Below are 17,153 nucleotides of genomic sequence, written 5' to 3'. Positions count from 1 at the left end.
CACCTCCTCCTTCCTCAACTCACTCGAAAAAGGGAAACTAACGTGAATTGTTGTTGAGATCTACTTAGGTGCACATTTTCTTTTTTTTGGTAATTAAACTTATCATTAATGACCAAACGAACTTGCCAAGCTAGTGTAATCTCTAGATGTCTCTTGAAATATTCGATGGTTCCTTTCCTTCCACAGGGCATGCGTATATTCAACATATATCATCTTGAGGAGTTTTGCTGATGTTGTCTTCCCTTTGGCATGATGACAAATGACCTGGAGATGCTCCTCCCATGTAGAGCTTGCATTATTCTGTAGCTGTGCCTATTGAATCAGTCTACTCCATAAACTTTTAGCATAGCTACATTCAGCAAATAAGTGATTTCTTGTCTCCAAACTTGATTGACAAAGCACACAAGTATCATTTGCAGTAATTCCCCATTTCTTAAGTCTGTCCACCGTAAGTAATCTCCCTTGGCATTGCAGCCACATTGTAAATATAGCCTTAGGTCTAGCAGCATTTTGGCACATTAGTCTCCTCCAGCTAGTTTTAGGTAAGGTTGGTATCAGTTGAAGTTAGATCTGATTGATGATACTTTTCTTATCATCTAAAGGTTTGTGTAGCTGACTGATAGCCTCCCTTGCTTCCAATAACTTCCTCACCATCCAGCTAGCATTTTTTGGGATAGGCATGGTATTTGTACACTGTTCTTTGATGTAGACAACATGAATCCATTTAATCCACAATTTGTCTTGCTTGTGAGATAGGTCTCACAATGTTTTGGCAGTAGCAACAATATTCCATATCTGTAGATTGCTTAAGTTGAGACCACCAACTGTCTTAGGTAGACACACTTTATCTCAGGCAATGAGGGCTCTCTTTGTGATTCCATTTCCACCTGACCACATGTAGCTTTTACAGTAGGCTTCAATCACTTTGATTGGTAGGGAAAAAATTTGGGCCTAGTAGGATTGGATTCCAAACAGCACAGTCTGTATTAGTTGTACCCTTCCAGCATAAGATAATTTTTTTGCAGTCCATGAAGTTATCCTTGCCACTATTTTGGTGATGAGTGGTTGCCACTGTATCATAGTCAGATTCTTTGTATCCAATGGCACCCCTAGATACTTAAACGGCAGCTGTCCTTGAGAGTATCCCAGTGTCTGGTAGATTGCCTCTCTAACCTTGCTCTCCATTTCCCCACAGTATATGGCATTCTTTGCTAAGTTTTCTTGTAGTCCAGAAGTTGTTGAGAATATTGTGAAGCATTCATGAAGTCTTTGTACTGAAGATGTGTCACCTCTGGCAAAAAGAAACATGTCGTCAGCATAGCTCAAGTCATTAGCATAGCTCAGATGAGTGATGTGTAGTTTGCCACATCGTGGATGGTATTTGAATCAATTATCATGTTGCAGTTCATTGAGAAGTCTACTCAGGTATTCCATGGCAATAGCAAATAGAAAAGGTGAGATTGGATCTCCTTGTCTTAGGCCTTTAGCAACATTAAATGGCTCCATAGATTCCCTATTAAGCAGGATGGTATAATTAACTGTTCTTACACAAGTCATTAGCCATCTGATAAACTTGTCTGGGAAAGCCAATCCTTCTAGAACTTGTTCGAGATACACCCATTCCACAGAGTCATATGCCTTTTGTAAGTCAACTTTGATCATACACCGAGGGGAGATATGTTTCCTGCTATACGATTTAACCAGTTCATGTGCTAGGATTATGTTATCATCAATCCTTCTCCTAGGGATGAAACCTGCTAGTGCCTCTGAGATAATGCAGCTCATGATCTTTTGTAATCTCCCAGCAAAAACTTTTGCAATCAGCTTGTACAGCATGGTGCAACAAGCTATAGGCCTATAATCCTTCACAGTATTGGGGTTTGCAATCTTTGGTAGTAAGGTTAGTGTGGTACAGTTAATAGCTTTGTACATGACCCCAGTGGTAAAGAACTCTTTAATAGCATCACATCCCTCATTTTTGATGATAGGCCATGCTTGTTTAAAGAATGCAGCACTAAATCCATCAATTCCTGGAACCTTGTGATCACCAATTGAACATAATGCTTCATAGATTTTTGTATCTGTAATAGTAGCACATAGTTCTAGTTGTTGACAGTGTGATAGTCGAGGCCCATTTCTCATAACCATCATGTTAACTCCTGGTAGAGAGGTTGCAGCTGATCCCATCAGGGATTTATAGAATGCTGCAAACTCTTCTTTGATAGCTTTAGGATCTTGCAACTTCATACATGTCAGGGAGGTGATCTCCAGAATTTGCTTCTGTTGTTATTTTTCTTTCATTACAGTTGTGAAGTATTTTGTATTTGAGTCTCCCAATTTGATCCATGTAGCTCTGGATTTCTGCTGCATCACACTTTCTTCAATCAAAGACCACTTTTCCAGTTATTGCAAACATTGTTTCTCTTGATCAGCCAGAGAATCTGAGTATCTAATTTGCATTTCTTTTTGGATCTCCTTCAATGTGGCCCTGGTATTGATAATTTATTCAGTGATTCCTTTGAACTCTTCAGAATTGAGCTGCTTGAAAGCAGGTTTCAGGTACTTCAATTTAAACCAGAAACTTCTCATTTTTCCTCATGTTTCTCTTCTTTTCCATCCTTCAGTTGTTATCTGGTTGAACATTGTGTGTTCAGTCCAAATATTAAAGAATCTGAAGGGTACTCTATTTTTACTTTTAGATTCTCTGAATGGTATCATTATGGGCACATGATCTGAAATAAAGGGTTAACCAAATTCTGTTGTTATATGTCCATATTGCACCATCCATTCATCATTTGCTATTGCTCTATCAATTCTGCTACAAACTTTGTCTACTCCTTATTGCTTGTTTGTCCATGTATGGTAATCACCTCTCCATGGAATTTCATTTAACAGTAGACTGTTATAGCAATTGGAGAAATCCTGTAGTTCTGCTAAGGTAATTGGTGATCCTTGTCTGTCACGTGGGTGTAGAATAGCATTGAAATCCACACATAGTAGCCAAGGTTCATTCCTTTTAGGAGCCAGTCTTTGCAAGCCATCCCACAATGCTTTCCTCTGCTAAACTGTGTTAAAACCATAGATAACTGTGAGTAAACACTTAACTCCATTCTGCTTCCTAGTGACCTGACAGTGCATAAATTGAGCAGCTTCTGGTATAAGTTGAATATCATACATTTTAGGGTCACATATTACCCATATTCTGCCATTTCTTGCATCTTTGTAGTTTGATAGTCTTTCCCAACTAGGAGTCACTCTACCAGCTATATGTAATGCCTTATTTTGTTTTACTCTAGTTTCTAAAAGAGCAACTAACTTTATATGATTATCTTTGAGGTATTGCTTTAGTTCCTTCTACTTATACCTCTTATTTATCCTCCTAACATTCCAGAATAACCATGCCATTGTAATAACCTAATACTCCCCCTGCATCAGGGGGTTTGGCATTCACAATTCTCTGATCCACCTCAGGTAGAGCTTGAAACCCATTTCTTGTTGGTATAACCTTAGGGTCTAGGCTAGTCTTTTTTCTGTTATTTTTAACCATGAGCTTGCACCCTTTGGTTTGACCTGTACCTAACCACTATTAGCATTCTCCTCCACTACATTCACAACATTTTTCCCTTTGGCTAGCCAATCTGTGTCTTCTTGTTGGTCTTTTATCTGTTGCTTTCCCTGTTGTATTTGCTCCCCTGCCAGCTGATGTTTGTTCTTTGGTATCCATGTTAGGACTAGCCTAGGCCTTTTGTTCCTTTGAGCTTGCACTGGCCTTTCTTCTCGCTTTTGCTTCATACAATCATGGCCAATCTTTAGGCATTCTGAACAAATATCTGGCTTCCATTCAAATTCTATGGGCTGCTAAAACTGTCTACCAGAAGGGTCATTAATAGTAATTTCAGTATGTAACTTCTTAGTAACATTGACCTCTATCAAAATTCTAGCATTGGATACCCTGGTTTGCTTGGTGGTGCATTGGTCAGCAAAAAGAGGTTTACCTAGGGTACTAGCCATCCTGCTCAAAGAGTTTGTTCCCCAGCAATTCATGGGAAGCTTAGGAAATTTTATCCATAATGGTATCTCAGTGAGGAATTCTGCATTAAAATCAAAATTCGGGGATCATTGCTTGAGGATAACAGGTCTGTTATTTATGGTGTATGGCCCTCCATAAAGTATATCCTGTAAGTCTCATAGGCTTTGGAACTTGACTATGTAGTAACCCTCCTCATGCAAGAATAGCTCAGGTTCAACTACATTATTCCAGTTTTGGGATATATAGCGATGCATCTGATTGTAGCCTAGTATTTCCCCAATTATATAGACAATAAGTTCTTTTCTCCATTTTTCTGTCTCATTTTCCACCTCCAATTTGTCTAAATTCACCACATATTGCCCATTCACTACTTCTGGAGTGATATAGGTTAGAGTCATACCATTTTCTGCAGACTGATTTCTAGCAAAGAGTTTCGTCCAAGGTGCTTCAGTCAAATTCTCCTTCACAATTGCAATTGGCTCGGGTCTCATCTGACTGTCCTCAATTTGAACTGGGCTAGGTCGGTTCTCTTGTGTAATCAATTTCTCCACATTGTTGGTTGAGCTTCCTTGATTGATCAAAGGGCTTGGACTTAGAACCAGCTTTTTCGATGTACCAGCATGAGCACTGGCCGTCCCCGCTTCTAGTGACCTAGTTGTAAATGGAGGCCCAATTGGGGTTATGGCTGGTTGTGTATTACCGCAATCGATTGTGTCTTCAATTACAGTGCCACTGATGGAGCTTCCTATAGTAACGATCGGTGGATTTTTGAACGGACGTCCTCTCTTCTTAGCCATGGCAACCAAGGTATTACAGATATTCCTCGTCGACTTTTATGGTAGGAATTTGAGCAATATTTGGCCAGTAATCCCCCTTCTCAAATTCTAGACTTGGTTTGAGAAATGGACGGTTGCGAATCCATAGTGTAGAGATGGAATAGGGCATCCCTTTTACTGGAAGAGATTGGAGTTTAGGGCAATGAAAGATATCCAGTTTAGAGAGGGAGGAGGGCAGCGTTGATTCTGGAAGAGGTTGGAGATTACCACAACGACAGATAGGCAGCAGAGAGAGGTAGGGCGGTTTTCTTTTTGCTTGAAAAGATTGGAGGTTAGGGCAGTTTTCGATAAACAACTCAAAGAGGGAGGAGTGCAGCGCTGATTCTGGAATAGATTGCAGTTAATGGCACTGGTATATCTTTAGGCTTCGAAGTAAAATGAGGTGCCTAAGACCTTTTGTAGTGAATGGAGCTCATGATGATCATTTAATGTTAGATGAGAAAGACACGAGGGAAGCCCTTCTTCTAGCAGTGACTGAATTTGAGGTAAATTGTAAATAAATAGAAATTCAAGAGAGGTGAGGCTTTTGAGCACTTGATTGCTTAATGTTTTTCAGATTGGATACCCAAAGATGCCGAATACAACAAGGCAACTCCCAATTCTCATCACCAAGAATCTCTTCATCACTGCCATCATGGAAGATGAATAAACTTATGAGACAGGAAAGTCTCTGTAAACGCCACTCCTTTCGGCCATTCACTAGTTTCTTGCAATCGACAATCTGAAGGACTTCTAAATTGAAGGGCAATCCTCCTTCAGGAAAGGACTCCGTTTCTGGACAATTTTCCAGTACCAGTTTCTTAAGAGATGGAAGGAGTTCATGCATTCCTTCTGGTGGCAACTTTAGCTTCTGGCTTTTGCTAATATGCAAATCAAGCAACGACGTGGTCTGAGTCCCACATGCCACTGAAAGTATTTCAAGATTCTCACATATGTTAATTTCTAGTATCTCGATCCCAGTGGGAATCAAAAGCCTTGTGAGGCGGTAACAACGCTCAATTCTCAAAATGCGTGTACTTGGTACGAACTCAGGTGGTATATCATCTATAGAATAACATCCATCTAGTGTCAATCTCTCGAGAAACATGTTACTTATGCTAGAGATCATCTCACTAACAGACAACTCTAGTTTCAATTTCCGATTTAGATTTATCCTTATTTCCTTCAAAGTACTTGACAGACTGCTAATAGGTAATGCTGTAAGAGAGTAACACTCAATAATATTTAATTTAACTATCTGTTTCGTTCCCTGAAGATGGGATGCAAACAGTTCAGCGTGATAAAAAAGAACTTCAACCTTAGGAGAACCAATAACTTCAAACTCTTTTAAACCTGAAAGTTAGATAGGTGTCTTCAAATTGAGTTTAGGACATTTTGAAATTTTCAATGTTTTTAAAGAACAAAGATTTTTAGGCAACTTCCCAATCAACTTGGGACAATCTTCAATTCTGAAGGTGATACAAGATAGTGCCAGCATTCTTCTAAACATCTGAAATTGTCCATGCTATCTAGAACTCATGGCCTTCCCTTCGAACGGAAACACAATCTCATACATGCAAACCTCAATCCCACGCATCACACAAAACACCTATCATGCCATGATACAAAAACACGAGAACCTCATTATCAACACTGAATCAAAAGCGGGATATATACTCCATCTACCAGAAACCTTCCATTTGACCTCATTCAGGAGAAGATCACAACACGTAGTGTATTCCTCATACTTGTAAAAGAGATCCATCTCAAGCCATTGTTGACTCCATCGATAATTCTTTGAAACACATTTGGACATAACCAAACCATCAAAACTAAATCCCTCTAACTCAACCAAGTCGCGTCGATTGCTCTGTCTAGGAGTATTGCCACAAAACACCTGTAGAGTTTCACTACACCAAGGAACCGATCACCTTTATCACTATGATGGGCCAAACTACTACCAAGCTAACCTATTTCTTCGAATCCCTCTCGGCTTGACTTCAAGTTAGCGTTTCTCCTAGCATCAAACCATGTCGTCCTAAGGCCCATTAGCCATTGTATTCCCTTTTAAATACACAATAATGCCGCAACCAAGATACCCACTTTGAAGAGACCATTTGTGAATTTGAAGTTGTATCGTAAGCTCTCTGAAACTGAAATGTAGAGTAACTAATGTTACAAAAACAACACAAGTTTTGACACCACCCACTATAAATCTCAGATCTTAGCCACATAAAAAATTAGAGAAAACCCTCAAATACTACTTATGAATTATGAACTCATTAGAATCTTCCCGAGGGTCATCCACTCTGCTCCAATTTCCAATGCACCACCTATACAAGCCGAAAGACTTCTTCCCCATTAGAAAAAAAACACCTAATGATGAAACCCCCATATCTTAAGCAACTAAATGAATCCCTACCTCGTGCATACTATATCCACCACAAATATCAAACAAGAATTACTCCAAGATTTCCATATATCCATAAAGTATAATACATCATGCATCAAGAAATTTTCTTACTTGAGTACTCCTCGAAATCAACCTTTTGAAGTCATAACCGATCCACAAATATGCCTCAGACCAAACTAACATAACACATGACCATGCAATATGATTGTCGATAGCAGACTCCCCCACTTGGCTCAAAGCCATAGCACATAACATCTGATAGCCCACAGTACCCTTACCCCATAACTTCCATAGCGCTCTACTACAATTCAACTAAATCCTTCATACGCTCATGTAGCACCTGCCTTAGAATACCTCAAATCTTCTGCTAAACGCATCTCCATCCTCGTAACAATCATGCAAACTCCTTTAAGAGATCCAAACTCAAATTGCAACACATACCCATCCCACTAGTTAGAAAGAAAACTCTTCACAAAAACATCATAGGGATCACACAACTTCATAATAACCCGCATGAGACAACCCACCTGCTTAGCCTCAGGCTGACATTTCTCTATGCTCTTTCATGGCCACAACCACTATGCAGTCACTTAATCCTCCCATGTGTGAACTGGTAAGCAAGACACAAGAATATTCTTCATTCCGCAAAAGAGCATTTGAAAGATCTCTAATACACTAATAACTCGAGACTATATAACACGTCTAGACAAAAATTGAGCATCCATAGTTGTTATACCCCATTTTAAACTGGTTAAGGTAAGGTCCAACATACAGGCGATTTCGCGTTTGATTAAACTTAAAGAGTCACCACCTAATTAATTATGGTGAATTAGGACACCTAATATTGATTAAAATAATTTAAAGTATAACTCTGTTAATGGTCTACTTAACCTAAAGGTTCTAGGTAAGGGTTCAATTAATCTAAAGGGAAGTTTTTAAGGCATCCTTTAAGATCCATTTTAAATGGTTAACCGACCTGACTATATTTAAATAAGGCTAATTGTTGTAATGTAAAAAATGATTAATGAGAAAAAATAGTAAGTTTATTTGAAAAAAAAAAAAGCATGTCATGAAAGAGAGCTAATTTCGAAAGCACGATTTGAAGACATTCAAACGACAAAAATCCCAATGTTTCTTTTAAAATGGAAGTTACTTTAGAATAAAATGAGTTGAGGCCAAATATGTCTTATTTTGGGGAAGAAAATTCACTTCTGCCACACAACTAGATTAAGGAACTAAGTGAAACAAACGTGATTAATGAAATACTCAGGTTTTGTAGACACCATTGTTTAACAATTTGTCCAAAAACTTAACCAAGTTTTGACATAATTCAGCAAATACTTATACAAGAAATTAAATATTCGTCTGTTATCCTAACATTGTGAAATGCATAGTAAATAGATAAGCTAAACAGGAGAGTAGGTAGGAAAAGTTGTTAAGCCACTGATCTTAAAATCTTCATATCTAAGGGTTGCATTCTATATAGTGAAATAAGTATTCCATCATTAGCTAGAGCTAAACTTGACGAAAACTAATGTTAACATACGCAACTAAGGCAGACTTCATTCGTTTGGTAAGAAGGCATATTGTCACTATAAAGATCAAGATAGGAACTAGTAAAATAGCTGAAGTAAAACATCATGTAATTTTCTAAATTACACTAGACTGGATAGTACAACAATGCCATGTTAGCTAGAAAACGCAGAGGACCTAACAGATTCTTAGACATTCATAAAAATTTGAGAAAGGAAGGGACCATATTGTCATGTAATTTCTAATAATCTTTATACTACACCAACGAATACATATTGCCAGGTTAACACTTTTGTATTTACAAACAAGCACAAGATTCCAATTAGTATATGTATAATCAGAGGTAAACAAACAGAGGAAGAGTTCTCTTAAAAATTTAAAAGCTGGTGCACTCCTAGCATCTCTTGATTAAAGAACTAACAATGATGAGTTAGTGGTTATATTGAGCATATCTCAATAGAATACATAGCCTCCCTTATTGATCAAAAGTTATCTATTTGTGAAAGTAATTCTTTAAACAAAGTTCTCACTTAAAGTTCCAACTTGAAAAAAAAGTTATAAAGACTTTGGATGAAATGATTTCCTCATGACTACATGAGCATAAAGTAAAAGGTCTTCTAAAACAATGGTTTCTATGACATTCTTTAGCACAGATAGGAGAAAAAGTGCAATGACAAGTCACAAAAAAATCAGCCTCTCGTGTTATTTCGCAACACGAATCAGGGAACAAGTGAATGGTTTTCAAGGTTTTAAAGAAATAATTCCGTGATGCAACATCTATATATACGAGCATGATACCCCTCCTAACTATGTTTCTAAAATGAGTTTTAGCAATTTAAAGAAAATCTAAGACCCAATTCTATTCCATGCTGTCAATATATTGCACAAAAATCCGAAACTTCATGAAAACATGACTTTTAATAAGTCGAGAATAACGTATAACACTTCACAAACGAGTTTCAACAAAATAAAACCCCTAATACATAATTGGGAAAAGGCCAGTACCTCTACTTTGTTAAATTGTTCACCGTTATACTTAGTTCCCTACCGTTAGCAAAGTAGATAAAATCATCCCTAACCCTAACAGATCTCCAACGTGGTAATGGACCCCTCAATTAATTTGCCAACTGGACAAATATCAACCCAAATTAAAAGACCCATGTCCGACCCAACTATCACAAATGAATGGGTCAAAATCTGGAAACAAATCGACGATGACAATGAAGAGGTCGTCGAATCAGTGCCGTCGGAGAAATTGCAAGACTCGCTGCCTGACGATTGCTCACTCCTCTTCGTTCCTCCACGGCTAAGCTGCCGCAGTCGCCGCCATCGACCGCTCTCTTTCTCTTCCATCAAATCATGAGAACGAGAGCTCTCTTCTTTTTCTTTTCTGTTTCAGGGACTCAAATGGTTTAATGTGCACACATAAGCTAATTTTTCTACATATTTTGGATTTTATTTGTGGTTGTTATTGATTGATGCTTGACTAGATTAGTATGGTTGAGGAGACCCACAAATATTTGGAGGGGAAGGTTAGAAAGAGGGATCCATCCCCGAGTTATCTCTTTCCATGTTCTATATCTTTGTCCTGTGGAAACAAATGATTATCAGGACATGAAAAAAGGGATAAGAAAAAGAAACAAGATTTGTCTGTTTCATTTTGTCATGAAAATCCTTTTTTTTTCTACTGATGAAATGTTATTCAATGTGTATTTAGTTTTTATTTTATTATGGAATCTTCTAAATTTTTCAAATTGATGTTAAGTTTTCTGCTCACAATCTTTTTGATAAAATTTTCAGTTGGTTACCTTATCATGAAACATGATTTCCCAGCCATAAATGAAAAAGAATAAAGAAGGAAGAACAAGATCAAGAACTGGAAAAGAAGAAACGAGGAAGAAGAAAAGTTGTGGTTGAATACTTGAATTAAGAGAGGAGGTGACCCATAAGGTGGCTGGATAGTTGGGTCAAAGAAATGGGCATATGTCTTTTAAAATTTGGGTTGATATTTTTCTAGTTGGCAGATTAATTGAGGGTCCCATTGCCACATTGGACATCTGTTAGAGTTAGGGATAATTTTATCTACTTTGCTAACGGTAGGGATATATTTAGACGGAAAGTAGAACGAGGTATAAACTTGAACAATTTACCAGAGTAGAGGTACAAATCTGGCATTTTTCCCTACATAATTCCTAATACCAGAATGTTAATTCACAAAAGAAATAAGAATAGGTTCTAATTTTTTTTTTTTTTTTTACCCTTTGTGGGGCAGTGAATCTGGAGCTTCGGCTTCGGATCTATCTCTTCCTCACGAAAGAAATACAAGCTCGAAGAAACTCAAGTTCAAAAGTCATCCCTTTAGAGTGAAGGAGCTGCTAAGAGAATGAAACGACAATAGTGAAAGTGGCGGAAAATGTAGTAATGCTTTAGAGTGTCGAGCGGCAGAACTCGTTCATGTGTGTAGTGTTGAACGATCAGAAAGTTAAGAATTTTTTTAAGGTCTATCTCGTCCGGTCCAACCTCTGGTTTCGGCTAAGAGTAGAAGATAGTATTTATTGTAAAGACCCGGCTAGTCATTTTGAGTATTTCAACCCCGTTCCCCTATTTACTGCTCAATTTGTGCTTTATAAATGTTATGTGCCTTGCCGGGGTAATTAGTTCGGGTCTGATGAGGTTTTGGAATGAATTGGAATACTTAGTTCCTAGGTTTAAAACTTAAGTTGAAAAGGTTGACCAGATGTTGACTTTTGTGTAAACAACCTCAGAATAGAGTTTTGATGATTCCAATAGCTCCGTATGGTGATTTTGGACTTAGGAGCGTGCCTGGATTGTGATTTGGAGGTCCGTAGTGGGATTATGCTTGAAATGACAAAAATAGAAAGTTTGACCGGGGAATTGACTTTTTGATATCGGGGTCAGAATCCGATTTTGAAAATTGGAATATGTGTGTTATGTCATTTATGACTTGTGTGCAAATTTGAGGTCAATCGGACTTAATTTGATAGGTTTCGGCATCAGTTGTAGAAGTTTGAAGTTTCAAAGTTCATTAAGTTTGAATTGGAGTGCGATTCGTATTTTTAGCGTTGTTTGATGCGATTTGATGTTTCGACTAAATTCTTATGATGTTTTAGGACTTGTTGGCGTATTTGGTTGAGGTCCCGAGAGCCTCGGGTGTGTTTCAGGTGGTATTCAGATCACTTTTCCTTCATTTTGGCACTGCTGGTAGCTGTTGTTTGCTGGTTTTTTAAACCTTCTCCGTGATCGCGAAGATTGGGACGCGATCGTGTAGTGTATCAGAGGAGTTGGTCTTTTTCCTTCATCGCGTTCATGCCAGAGTCATCGTGTTCGCGAACCTTGGTGAAATTTGGGCATCGCGTTCGCGCCCTTATGGCTGCGTTCGAGTAGGACAGAGATGAGAAGCTGGACTGGGGAGTCTGCCTTTGCGTTCGCGAAGTAGCTTCCGTGATCGCGTAAGGTGGAGCTGTTATGAACCGTGTTCGCAAGGGCTATGCCGCGAACGCATAGAGCATTTTGGTGGCAGATTATTTTGTTCATCGCGAACGCGATGGATTTTCCGTGTTCCAATAAAAGGAAATTTTGGACAGTGAAGTTTTGTGTTTCGCGAATGCGAGGGAGCTTCCGCGTTCGCGAAGAAGGGATCGCTAGTGAGAGTATTTAAGATCTGAAAATGAGACTTCATCTCATTTTTCCATCTTTCGTATTTTGGAGCTCGGATTGGGCGATTTTGAGTGGAATTTCACCACACAACTTGGGGTGAGTGTTATTGACTCCCTTGTGATTATATTTCATGAATTAATCTTCGTTTTTGGCGTTAGACTATTGAATTTTCAAGAGAAATCGGAGGATATTTCTATAATTTCATAAAATGAACTTTTGTGTTTTGAATACCGATTCAGAGTCGTATTTGAGTGAAATTTATATGGTTGAACTCGCAATTGAATGGGTTGTTAGATTTTGTGAATTTCATCGAATTTCGAGATGTGGGGCCTACTGTCAATTTTTCGAGCGGAGTTAGGAAGTTTTATAAATTATTAAATTGCAAGCATTGGAATATATTTTGATTAATTTGCATGTTGTTTGACTAGTTTCGAAACGTTTTTCTTGGAATTGAGGAGACATGAAGACGTTCAGAGGTTGATACATGTGGAATGGAATTTTCAGAGTATTGTTTAGCTTGCTTAGCATAGGATTCGGCTTGTTCTAGGTAAATTACTCTTTTAATCTTGGAGTTGAGGGTATGAACCCTGATTGTACGTGTTATGTGTTTGGTGTTGAGGTGACGCACGTGCTAGTGACAGGCGTGTGGGCATGCACCGTGTGAACTGTGACTCCATTATTCCTGTGGTACTGTTGTTGTTACCTGAACTTATCTGAAATCATGAAAATCTCTACGTACTATAGCTATTGAGTTGTGATCCATGTTAGAAACTATGTCTAGGCTACATGCTTATAATGTTGGGATCCATTGAGGTCGTTACTGCTGTTGAGTTATTTGCTTACGTTGCAAATTTCATACTTAGTCATGTTCATTCATTTTATATCATATCTCAGTTTATGTTGCTACATATTGACACATTATATCATCATTTTTGGGCTAGTTTTATGGCGTTGTGAGCCCAAGAAACTAGAGAGATTGATGACTGAGTGAGGCCAACAGCCTAATTGTGAGGATATTGTTACTATGACACGTGAGTTGTCCGTGCAGATCCAGATATTGATACTATAACACGTGAGTTGTTCGTGCAGCACATGAATTTTCCATGCAGTTTATAACGATTGGGCTGAAGGAACCCCTTTGAAGTAGCACACACCCCCAGTGAGCGCGATTGATTTATATTGAGAGATGGATCTTCCCTAGACATGGATCTTGTCCGAAGCATTTATATTGAGGGATGGATCTTCCCTGGACATGGATCTTGTCCGAAGCATTTATACTTGGGGATGGATTTTCCTTACGGGCTGAATTGGCCTTACTTAGTACTGAGTAACTAATGGACAGTTGAAGTATATATTCAGGGATGGATCTTCCCTAGGCCGGATTGGCCATATACAGTACTGAGTGATTAAGCATGATGAGTGGAAAGTGTGAAATAGTGAGATTGAGTACTCTGAGAGTGTGAGTACATGAGTTCATCTATGAGATACATCGCATTGACATGCACACATGACATACATGCATAGAGATGTATTTTCCTCATGCTGTACGGAATCACGTCATTCATGAGTTCTCACACATTGGCATATAGGCATAGTAATGCATTTTCCACTGGCTATCTGGAAAGAAAATGAAATATCTTATTTATTATTGAAAGGATTTTTTGGGAAAATAACTGTTTTCAAACTTACTCATATTTTTGGCAACTTCGGTAAACGACTTGGGTTTTCTTTGATATACTTGAAAGGGAGAACTATTTTCAAAAATCATGATTAGGCTGAGCATTTTATCTCTGAGTTACTTCTTTTATTACTTGCTTTACGTTGTTATGGACTGTTATTGGCTATTGGTGTTGGACCCGACCTTTGTTCCATCTCATCACTACTTTCAACCTAAGGTTAGGTTTGTTACTTATTGAGTACATGGGGTCGGTTGTACTCATACTACACTGTTGCACCTTGCGTGCAGATGTTGGCTGCTGACATTGCTGAGATCGACGGGAGCTGGATTTGAATATGTACTTGCGTTTCGGTCGTAGCTGCCTCTTGTTCATGGTAGCCTTATATTCATAAACAATCTGTTTATATACATTTCGAACATATGATGTATTTATTTTATACCAGATTTGTATATTCTAATCTTAGAAACTCATGATTTGTACTACCAGTCCTTGGGGAATGTATAAGATTCAGATAATTTCTTTTACTTAATTGTCTTATTAAATATTATTGGAATTGGATAGTTATTAGTTGGCTTACCTAGCGGGTTGGGTTAGGTACCATCACGACTAGTTGGATTTTGGGTCGTAATAAGTTGGTATCAAAGCTCTAGGTTCATAGGTTCTACAAGTCATTAGGAAGTATCTAGTAGAGTCTTGTAGATCGGTATGATGACGTCCATACTTATCTTCGAGAGGCTACATGGCATTTATGATAATTTTCCATCTTTCTTTCCTTATCGTGCGGAATTGATTCAGCTTGAAACATAACTCTTTTAATTCCTTCCACGCATTCGTGTCGCATGTGAGCGCTCGGTATCAACTGTGCATTACCGGCTTATGATTCCATGAACGAGATTCGAGATGGGTATTATGTGTTTTGCTGATGGGCTATTTTTGAGGACTTGAGGCCAAGATTAGACCGCAACTTAGACTCTGTAGTTTTAGTTGTGAGAACTTGTACATTTGGACTCGTATGTCCGGTACTGTCCCTATGAGTAGAATTTGTGGCTCGATGAGCGGTGGAATGACTGTGTGATGATTATTATGCGACTGTGGAATGTGTTCAGATGGTTTGAACGTGACGAGAAGAGTTTATCAGAATGTAAAAAGGGCCATTGGGTGCTTGGTTTTCATCTTGATTTGACGTATAGTCTCTATTTATGAGTGTGTTGAAGGATCTTTCATGTTGTGAAATTGTGGGACAAATTAAATTCTCATGTCTTAGTAATGAGTTTGGACTCAGAAAGATTAAGTGATTGCGTAGAAATTATGGCTGCGAAAGGGTATATCAAGATCCCAAGTTTAGGCTAAGCATGTGGGTTATCTCGTGCGGATTAATCTACGGAGGTGTGCTCCTTATAATGTTTAGTGAAAAGTTTCTTTTCTACCAGCGGGGTGTATGTGTTGAGATTTGAATTTGAATCTTGTTGAGAAAGTTGACTTGACTATCAAGAGAATAAATACGAGCTTAGCGGATGATTGAGGTATTCTATGGTTGGTGTTGCATGAGCTTGAGAAGAATTCTCATTGAACTGACTGCGGTATTATGGCAGTAATAGAGTATGGGTATTGTGAGTTATCGCGTGATTTGTTCTATGGCTTTGAGCCAAGTGGGGGAGCCTGCTATTGACAATTCAATTTCATTGTTATATGTTAAATTTTAGTTTGGGTCTGAGGCATACATGTGGTTTAGTTATGACTTACAGAGGTTGAGATCGAGGACGAATCGAGTAAGGAAATTCCTAGATACGGGTTACATTGCACTTTATGAAAATATGAAAATCATAAAATGATTAAGTTGTTATATTGAAGGATGTGGTGCGCACGAAGTATGAATTTGATTGGTGGGGTTAAGGCAGGGTTACTTCTTTGGGTGTTGTTGTGCTAATGAGGCATATGTCTTTCGGTCTGTTTGGGTGGTGCAATTTATATTTGAGCAAAGTGGGTGACTCTCGATAAATTTCTAATGGGTTCGAGATTTATATATAGCAATTGAGAATTTTTCTAGACTTGTGTATGGATAAAATTTGAGATTTGCATGTGATGATGCCTGGACTTGCGGTAATTCTGCATGAATCTGGATTCTACATTCCAGTATAAGAAAGGTAAAAGAATAATTTTAAATTCACATAAGGTATTTTCAAAGTGGGCGTTTCGGTTGTGGTACTTATGGGGGTGCTTAAGAAGAATACAGTGGCTTATGGGCCTTCGGGCGGTGTCGTTTTATGTTAGGATGTCTTGTAGTGAGCTTTGGGTAAGAATCGTAGTGTTCTGACAAAGAGAAGTGTCAACTTGAGGGTAATTCAGAAGAAACTCGGAGAAAATAAGACAACTGAGTAGTAGGCTAGACCAGTATGGTAATGGTATGGTCTATTCTTTTGGGTAATTATGATGTGGTGAGGCTCTACATATGTTTTGGCGGTAATATTCTTGGGTTTGGTGACCTGCATGGCTTGGTCGAGTTAGAGGAATTTAGTTCTGATAGTTGATTATGTGCAAATGGATTTCAAAGTGTTCTTGATGGTTTCTACCATGGTTTGAGATGGATATTTTCTACCGGCGTGAGGAACATGTTGTGTATTGTGATTTTCACATGGAAGGAAGCAAAAGGAAGGTTTCTAACTAACCGGGAATGTAAATTGTTAGTGACTCGGAGTTGATAATGAGATTCTTGTGATTATCACATGATGACATGATAGATGTGGTGTGTTGTGCGGAATTAAGATTTACATGTACAAGGTGGTAGTTCACTCCTAAATAGAAGGTCACGAATTCTGGCCAAAATGGTCAGTTTCAGATATTTAAATGAATGTTATAACTGCTCAGTAATATTACACCCCATGTTTCTGTACGTGGAAGTAAACTATAAGTAAATTGATGTAAGCTCGGAAATGAGATGTTACATTCCGCATTTTCGTATGTTAAAGTTTCGTCGTAAGTTAATCGACGTAAATTCGGGAATGAGA

At 38.3% G+C, this 17,153-nt stretch overlaps 1 long non-coding RNA gene and 1 pseudogene across 1 annotated transcript; both read right to left on the bottom strand.

Annotated features, from left to right (window-relative positions):
• Positions 1-2,459: 2,459 nt before the first annotated feature.
• Positions 2,460-6,894, bottom strand: LOC107769126 (putative disease resistance protein At3g14460; annotated as a pseudogene).
• A 2,731-nt stretch (positions 6,895-9,625) lies between these two features.
• LOC107769127 (uncharacterized) lies at positions 9,626-10,899 on the bottom strand. The gene is made up of 2 exons (XR_001644332.2): positions 10,600-10,899; positions 9,626-10,379 (listed from the first exon to the last, which is right to left on the bottom strand). It is a non-coding gene; the product is annotated as an uncharacterized LOC107769127 (long non-coding RNA).
• Positions 10,900-17,153: the final 6,254 nt, after the last annotated feature.

Source organism: Nicotiana tabacum, chromosome 19, assembly GCF_000715075.1.
Source record: "Nicotiana tabacum cultivar K326 chromosome 19, ASM71507v2, whole genome shotgun sequence".
NCBI classification, from domain to species: Eukaryota; Viridiplantae; Streptophyta; class Magnoliopsida; order Solanales; family Solanaceae; genus Nicotiana; species Nicotiana tabacum.
The sequence above is the reverse complement of the archived record's forward strand: the minus strand, read 5'-3'. Positions and strand labels throughout refer to the sequence as shown.